Source organism: Rhea pennata, chromosome 4 (genome assembly GCF_028389875.1).
Source record: "Rhea pennata isolate bPtePen1 chromosome 4, bPtePen1.pri, whole genome shotgun sequence".
Taxonomy (NCBI): Eukaryota; Metazoa; Chordata; class Aves; order Rheiformes; family Rheidae; genus Rhea; species Rhea pennata.
In genome coordinates, this window is record NC_084666.1 from 81,630,383 (window position 1) to 81,639,870 (window position 9,488).

Genomic DNA, 9,488 nt, shown 5'->3' on the forward strand with positions numbered 1-9,488 from the left:
GTACAGCTCCTTTACACACTAAAGCTACATACAGCCCTGAATAATGAAATGAGCAAGGTGAACAGAAGCGATCTCCAAACTGTAGAATTATCAGCCGATTTATGTAATAACTTACTGAATACTCACCCTTAGCATGGCTTTTTGTCAGTGCATTATTCCAGTCCAAGAACTAGTCTTTGAACATTGACTATCTCAAAAGAGACTACCTTAGGCATCCAGTGTACTCTGCAGATCAATGTATTTAGAGAAGTTACATGAAGAATTGGTATTTTCATTCTTATTTCATATTCGCAGTATCCAAACCCCTTACATACCTCAATATCATGTTAAATTAAAGGGTAACATTTTAATGGTGTTACACATCATTTCTGCACATGATCAGAATCACTTCAAGCCTAACAAGCCATGTAACTTGTCACTTGCCTTACATTTAAAGTGATAAATATAACTCTGCCCAAACAGTAATAAAAATGTTAAAAAGCATTCACAAGGGAGGGGAGAATCCAGCCAGGGGGAGGTCCAAATCTAGCTCATTGGTCTTGCTGGAAAGCACCTAACTGGTTGACCAGTCATTTATGTTTTCTTTCTTGCTCAAGGATGCAATCATTCCATGTGAAATAAAAAAGTTCAACAGGAGATACTGAATGTGCTTTCCTTGGGTGTTCTGAACAGAAGCATTGAATCTACATTGCCTTTTTTTTCTGTAGAATCCCCCCCCACCCCCCCAAAAAAAAGACAATAATAGAGACAATAAGCAGAACTTGTCTCAGAACTACAGGTAATTGGCCAAGCAGGAGAAGCATTATTTGCTGGCCACCAAGAGCATCAGCAGCAAGGGTGTTTACTAACATGGTCTGTAAGTGGACTGATTATTGCACAGGGTGGTGAGCAACCCCCTTGTTTGCTGCTTTTTTGCTTGCAGGTGTTGTGACTCCATTTGCCTCAATGCCCAACTCTCTTCATTTCTTTTGCATCAAACTCAGGCCCATTAATTGCATTTAAGCAATGCTGGAATGCAATACTTCTGCTGGACCCAAGCACTTACAAATTGGTGGGATGCTCTGGGTTTGAGTTAACTCTTCATCTGCAAGATGGGAACGCCTTCAAGTCAGGACAGGGAGAGGAGAGGCTGCTGCAGGTCTGTCTATCCCTCCTTTTTTCTTTCTTGTCTTTTCTTTTTTTTTTTTTTAATTAGTAACCACATTCTCAGTATTCTTTTTTTTGTTTATTCGTTTTCCTGCTGGAGGCAGAAAGACCTACTTTAGTGGGAACAAAATTCTGGTATTGACAGGAAAGGCACACCAGCTGTAAAATACCTTTTGGGGCACTAAGAACTGTTGAACATGGAAGAGGAGACCTCTGCCTCCTGGGCCATGTTTTCAAAGCAATACCTCTCTCTCTAAGCTGCAACTGACCTTTTTCTAAGGCTAATCCAAGACCTCAAATGAACTTCTAAACCTAACACTAGCCCTAGCATCTCCCAGTAAAAATACAAGGCTGCTTTACCTTTTCTTTCTCTAGCATAGTCTTGGGACCAAGCAAACAAAGCCTGTATGTCTGTTTGGATATATGGCCTGAAGAAATACATCCTTGAGCATTTCACTACACATTCCTCCTGCCTATTCCCAGGAAAGCAAGAACAGGCATTTGACAAATCTGAATCAACCCTTGGTGCTCTGCTGGAAGGAAACTAATGGTGACAAGTGCAGAATAAAATTCTACATACATTGAAGACCAAACAAAGCAAGCATATTTAGTTATTTATTTATTACATTATTTCCTTGCCCAACAGTGCCAGCTTTGACTGGAGTCTGTTCTCTCTTGCTGCCCATATGCATCTAGTTTATATACAAGGTCCATAACATCAGTCTTCATTTTATTGTATTTCACTAGCAATTCAGTCCTTTCATCTTAGTCAAATTCCATTGCATTCAGCTTCCAGTCATTCATTTTGTACAACAATCCACTGTTCTGATCATCTTTATACATCTGCCTTCATGTGAAGAAAATGTCTCCTAGCTCACATGTTGAGCAAGGCTGGGCACTGAGTGGAAACCTGAAGGTCATGTACAAAACCTTCTTGAATTGACTCAAGAAGTCCATTTTTAAAGATCCAGCCCCAGGAGAACAGGTGAGCCCCTTATTCAGTTCTCATTTTTAAATGCACACACCTTCTTTCAAAAGACAGCCTGATCACTCCCTCCCTGGCTCCACATGTGAGACAGAGTAAGGGCAACATGCAGCAGAACAGATGCTGTGGCAGGAGTGTGTTTACATGAAGCTGCTGACAGCAGATGCCAGCTTGTAAAATTAGCCAATAAAAATACCAGCATCACTGTTTACAACTACTCAGAGCAAGATGGGCTGCCAGCAAACAGGAAATCACATTGCACTGACACGCCAGATTAGGGATACAGCATTTGGCAAGCATCATATTTTTTAGGCTGCAAGAAGTGGAGTACTTCTGTCAAGAGCTGTCCAGTCTCAGTCCTCATCTCTGCTTTCCAAAACTACTCCAGTGTTAAAACATAGCTTGATGAAAACCTAATGAACCAGAATTACTGCAACTAGGAAACAATGTATATTACTAATTACTTAAATTTTTTGTTTGTTTGTTAATCCTTTGACTCTGATCAAACTAGAAATTGAACAAATGTTTTATGGAGTGGGAGGTTATTATCTGGACTTAAACCTCCTTCAGGAATTTTTCCAACCACAAGTGTAATAAAAAAAATGCTGATTTTTCAGCATGTCAATGTCTACAGCTTGCCCATGTTGCTCTGGAGACATTCGAGACGATTCTTCCAGGAGGCTAAAACAGCACCAAAATATTCTACAATTAGTAGATTCTAATTAAAATTCTGAGCCAATTGGCATACAGCTAAGACCAGCATTAAGACTAAAGGAATTGGAAATCTCCAAGAACAAGATTAAAATTATACTCTTAAATACAACTTTAATTATATTCAGAACAATTCCCTTTCAGGGAGTCAGCTAAACTAAGTTTTAGAAATATACTTGCCTGTCTCTTCATTTCACTGTATTGGAAAATATCAGCTTGCTTTAGAACTGCCATGAATAGTAAGGTTCTCAATTACTAGAAGGTTAAGAGACTGAGAACTAAATCTGAGAAAGAAATTATCAATTGCTACCTTTATTTTAAAGTAACAAACAAGTACTTCAGCCTCCTGAGAAAATATTAATTTTATGAAGGGTTAATAAGTGATCAGTAGTCTTCAAGTCCTCTGCAGGCATGAGCAATAAATTTAAAAAATAAGTAAATAGAGCAGGTGAAAGTATATAAGCCATAATTAAAGATAATGTTCCATCTTCTGTAAGAGCAGTATATCATCTGTTAGTGATATATTATATCTTTGGGAGGTATCTGTAAAGACATAACACTAGGTGAACTCTAGGTCTGTAGCACCGTTTCTATGAGAAGAATAGAACAGCTTAGCTTTAGCCTTCTGTGTTGTAAGCTAGCCTATAACCAGTATAAAAAGAACAGAATTAAAGGAGTGAAAAAACATCCTTTATTGAACTTAGCCAGCCAATATCTGGCAGCTTTAGGAAAAAACCCGCACTTTCCTCAAAACACTGAAAAAAGACCAACTTAAAATCTTTGCCTAAAAAAAAAAAACCAAAAAAACAAAAAAACAAAAAAAAACCACAACAAAATCTCTTCTACTTCTCAGTTCTCTTACAAAGAACATGGAAAAAAAGGAGAATATGCACCCAAGGCACTGTTTTAAAACAGGGAGGTTTCAAGACTTCTCTGAAGTTATCTCACTTCTAATATCCCACAAGAGAAGAGACTGGCACTCAGCTTATCTTTTTAGTGTCTCTGCACTACTGGACAAGAGACTAATTCTCTACCAATGATTATCACCTGAATAAAATAGATCTGCACTGCTGAATAGTGTGCCCTAAAGGAAATGCCCAATGCCAAGTGGACAACTGTTCTAAATTAAATGGTCATGGTGCAATTCAAGTCACTAGCCTTCCTTTAAAAAAATAGCTGCAGCTCAGAGTTGGAGTAAGGTTAGATGCTGCTATTCATCATATTGAACTGTTTATGATGACATGTTTATGACATGGCTGCTAATGAACACAGCAAATTGGACTCAATAAGATAAATATTTAGCAAACACTGACTTTGATTTGGTCTTTGACCTCAGGAAATGAAAGCTGAATGAAGACCAGTGTGGAAGATGTGAAGTTGTTTGATATATCTCACTTGGTCATACTGTTAGGGATTCTTAACCTGTCTGTACATCTGTTTGGACAACAGTCCCAAGTTTCCTGAAGTGGTTGCTGCATATATTTAAGGCAGGAAAATGAGTCAAGTGCAGAACTGTCTCCAACTTCATCTTTTCCTCTGAGACTTCCAGCAAAAGCTTAGCTGTCAGCTTAGTCTTACCTATCTTGTTTCCTGGGTTTGGAACAATGAAAAACCTGCCCTGTTTTGCAAGGTGATTGATGCTAACAAGAGAAAATTAGAATAAAACTTTTCTTCCCTAGTCCCAAGTATTGTATAATGTGCTTAAAATATACAAGCAACACATTATCTGTGCATAATTAATATAATACATTCTGATGGCTGCTCCAACAGACTTGCCAGTAACAAGACTTGCATTAGGACCTGGAACTTGATGCTGAATCGTTGACATGAAGGACAACAGTCCGTGGTAGATGCACTATTGTGTAGTGATGCTCATGGAAATGACTTGCATGATATTTGGATAGGAGAGGAGATTGAAGGTGTCATTCTTCTGGAGATGATGAGAACCTCAGTCCTGCTCAGGGTGCAACAGTGCTTGAACTCCATGCAGTGCTGGCTTTGCCCTGTGTCACTAGTGTATTTGAGTTTGGTGTCCATGCTGGGAACTTCAAGGGAAGTGCTGAATTTCTGGCACTGCCCCTTTTGAAATTGGTAGCATGGATGAGGATACAAAGTGCTCTAATATTCAATCTTGCTGCTCTTTTGCAGAGCAGCAGTCACTTGTCTTGCAGCCTGCAAGCGGCTATTGTATAAGATGAGTAGTTAGGAACTCTAAAACAAAATGTTTTAAACTGAATTCTGACTTGCTGTACAGTTTGTACAGACCTCAGTGCTAGAAGGTGAGCTAAACTGCAGAGGTCTAGTTCCTGGTTGGAATCTCTAGAAAACATCTAAACCTTGTGTATGGAAAAGATCTGCTTTGGAGTAGTACAAGATAAATGTGTGTTAGTGCTGTCAGGCTGCCAACAGTCTTAAGGCTGCCAACAGTCTTAAGGCTGCCACAGACTGGTGTATAAGTGCAACTGCAGGACTGTTCATTACTTGAATAAAGCAGAAGGCTTCTCTATGCTTTTCCTCCTTCAAGAGTAGATACTAGCTGCTTAAAATCATAAGGCAATGACAGATGTGGCTGGGTGCTGTACATGGGTGTAACAAATACGAATGCATCTTGAGCAGCTTAATTTGTGTTTACCCCAACCAGCAGCAATGCTATGCTTTGTTCTTGTTCAGAGATGACTGGCTTCTCTGGAGCTTGTGATAAAGCTTAAGTTATAGTGGTGGTAATCATGGTTCTTGTGTTAAACATATTGAAAGAATCTATAACATATATTATCGGAACAGATTGTGAACCTCCTTCCCCTGATTTGAATGAGATTCTTGAGAAGCTGGGTTCTAGCCAGAGGCTCATCTATGTGCTTAACAATTATATATTTATCTATGAATAGACTGCGTAGAGGAAAACTGCCTAATGTGTAGTTTCGCTAAAATGTATAGGTATGTCATTGTCCATTGGTAATTTTTCCTTTTTCATGGAAGGTAGAGAGAAACCATGCTTTTTTCCCACTTTTTTTAGAAGACCTTTGTCTTCTAAGAATGCATCTTACCAGATCTTTGTTGTTTTCTGGAAAAAAATGCTAAACATTTGAAGTACAAGTAGATGATGAAAATGTTATGTGCCTGAGGTATGTGATAGCTTGATCTCTTCTTCCATGAGTAGGTCTGTTTTGTAGGAATTTATCTGTAGAGGCCCATGTCTTTTGTAGTAGACTGAGGCAACATAATTTCATCTTACATTCTTGCATTCATTTAATGAATTATTTAGAATAGGCTTGCATGTCATCTGTTATAATCTGGGTGGTTTGATTGGCTCAGTAGTGATATAATGTTGATTAACATCAGTTGGGGCCTGGCTATCCTGAAATGTTTTGAACTTGACAGCTTGGATTTAGGAAGCTGTTATAGGAGTGGTAAATTAGTGATCTGTGTCAAAGGCAGACCACAAAAGCTTCTGTTTTTGCATCCTCTTGATGAATGTGCTGGTTTCTGCCTCACCTGTGAAGACTGACATCTGAATTACTGTGAGAAAGATGATCAGCTACCCAGCACCTGGGACTGAAGTGTGAATTGCAAATTTTTCACCTGCTAGGAGGGTCTGGATTTTCTCAGAAGACTGAGAACATGCATGTTCTTCTCCCCCTGCATCCCTTCCCCTCACACACCAAGAATGATTTTTAGAGCCTCAGACCTATGGACCAATTGTATAGGCCCTGAGGGAGGGAAATAATGATTCAAATGTCCAAGGCTTTTCTATCATAGGCTGGGAATTTGAAGATTGCTTAAGATTGGCAATAAGGGTGACAAGGTGATGTCTTCATGGCCTTGACTTCTGCAGGACAGTAGTATGTTTTTTCTTTAGTCAAACAATACAGCGCTGGGAGAAAATCCTGCATCTCTAGGTGTGAGATGAGCCTCACTTAAGCTGAAGGACAATCTTATACCTCTTCATAGGGAAAGATGTGTTTTCTAGGTGGTTTTGAAACAGCCTGCAAATTGTTACAAGGAACCTGACTGAAATGCCGCATCTGGTCTTGTGCCTCTTGTTTTTCTTAGCGTGTTAAATGCCCATTGAGTTACTGTATTGGAGTGGAGTTATATGGAGAAGTTCTTTCAGGTTTTTATAGCTTTCTCCATAGAACGGTTGGAAACTACCACAATCCTTTCTGATTATATAACTAAGATTTTGGAGTAAACTTGATCCCTGTAAGTGTAGCTTACCAGTCCCTTGTGATGATCTAATCTGTATTTCACTTGATGAGCAACACCAAAGGTTAAAAGTCAGCTGTACTAGCTTTTCTTTGTAATTAAAGCACAAGTATTTCAACAGAAAAGCTCCAGAGAAAAATCCTTTCCATTAAAAAAGGAGAAATCCCATCATACTTAGCAGAAACAAGCCAAAATACTGGGTAAAAGAATATGCACCCTCCAAAAAGACAATAGTTAAAGCTGCCGAGCAATGTTGATTTGGCCAATTTTTGCATGTGAAATATAGTATGATTTTAATTACTAATTATTTTTTGCTATGAAAACCCTACTTTGATTAAGATGTGTGGGCTTCCTCTGAGGCTCAGATTTGGCCCTCAACAGAGATGGGGCATTAATGTGGCTAGTGTTTCACAGGAGCTTGCTGACAGCAGAGGAAGGGTTGCCTGATCCCCCATCAGCATTGTAGGCCCTGAAGCTGTTTGACTTCTCACTCAGCTGCACTAGGTTGTGTGGTCAACTTCTGCCCACCTTCACTAGCCTCTTTATGTCCTGCTCAGTCCTGTCCTTCCTGGCCTGAAGCTGCTCAGATGAGTCTAGTTATCTAACATCACTCACTCTCCTGCACACAGGCGCTGTATTTCAGGTTCAGCCTATTTGCCAATTTAGTACTAATGTCTGATTTGAAACTATTTTCAGCCTGTAATTACTACAATGAAAATACGAAAGAAATTGATTTCTAATATTCACATTATATTACTCTAGATTGCTGTCTAAGTGCCAAGGGGTTAAATATGATTCATGTAATCTACTTTCCCACTAATCATTTATTCAATTACCTATTAGAACTCAGGCAAAAAGACCAAAAAAGGAAAGAGGAGAGACCATTCCATAGTTGTGTATTGAATAAAATGCTGCAAAAAAACAACCAATCATTAATTATATAGTCAGCATTCTGTGAGTCTTTTAGCTATAATCTCATTACTCTAATTAATTGCAAGAATCATTCTGTAAACAGAGCACAATAAAAGTATATGCAACATAACAGCACCCAAATTAAATCTAAATCCCAGAATGAATAACAGAAAGCTGGAAGATATTACTAAGAGGGTGTCATTAAAGGAGATCATATTTCAATGTCAAAATCTGGTGGGCTACATATGCTGTAGGAGTAAATCAATAGTGTTGCATTGGAAGGACTGGGCCAGATCCGCTTTAGTGTAATTAATCACAACTCCATTAAAGTTCAGAGGGGTGGTGGGAGGTTTTTTAACAAGGAAAAAATGAATCTTTTGTAGTTAGTGGGACTGGATGTGTTGGCAAAGGTTCTATGGTAGGCTAATTTTTTGCACATAATGAGTTAGGCTGTCAAAGTGTGTAAAGGATTTAGGAGACTTAGTCCCTTTATTTCAGTGGGGGAGATGCCTCTGAAGGCTTTCAAATTCTGTTGGAAATCCTCTTGTGGGCCATGTTCTTGTGTCTCTACCACTACTTCTAAAATGGTGGTAGCTTTACTCCACTTTTTTGATTGTTTCTACAATAATCAAATGATGTAAATAGATCCCACAAACACCTACCGGGCTTACAGCAGAGCTATTTTGTGACATCAGGTTCTACATCTAATATTGTATTACTATACAGCAGCACAATATGTGTTATTGTCTTTGTCCTTACCAGCCTTTTGACTGAAGCTAGTATTTTGTTGTCCCTCTTCCCTTTTCATTTAATTTTTTTATTAATTTTCCAAGGATCAATGCCAGGATTCATTTAGAAGATGTAACACAATATATAAAACAAAGAAACAAAGTTCCGACAACCAAAGGTTTGGTTGTGTTGTGCCATTGATTTTTTTTTTTTTTTTTTTAAGCAGAATTCCCTGCTGACTGCAGTAGGGAGTTGCTCAGAAATATCAGTTGCACAATGTGTCACTCTACAAAAAAATTAGATTAAAAACACAATGCTTACTAGTTGTAAAGGCAGTGTGGAGTGCATTAAATGGAGGGAAACTGGACTGTATGGAGAAGCTTCAAAAAAAAGCAGGTAGACTCAAACCTGCTCCTGCTAGAAGAAATAAGCAGTTGGAATGTGGTGCTATAACAGGTGAGAAAACCCAAAATTTCTTCCCTCCTCCATTCCCTGCTGAGATCTGGTGAAGCACTGGCATGTTGCTGAAGGACTCTGAGGTGTGTTTGAGAATCCACCTTGTGAATGGAAGATGCATCAAACATTGATGGAAGTATTCTCAAGACTTGGTTTGCATGAGAGGTCTACAGTGTAGAGTGCATCGCATCACACTTTTCCTACCAGGAGGAGTATACCTTCTCCCATTTGTGGTATACCCAGAATAGAAGTGTTCAGAAGGATGTGTTCAGATTTCTCTCCTCCACAGGTTCCTGCAAACCTTGAATCAGATAGCGTAACCTGCTAGAGCAGCAATATTTACCAA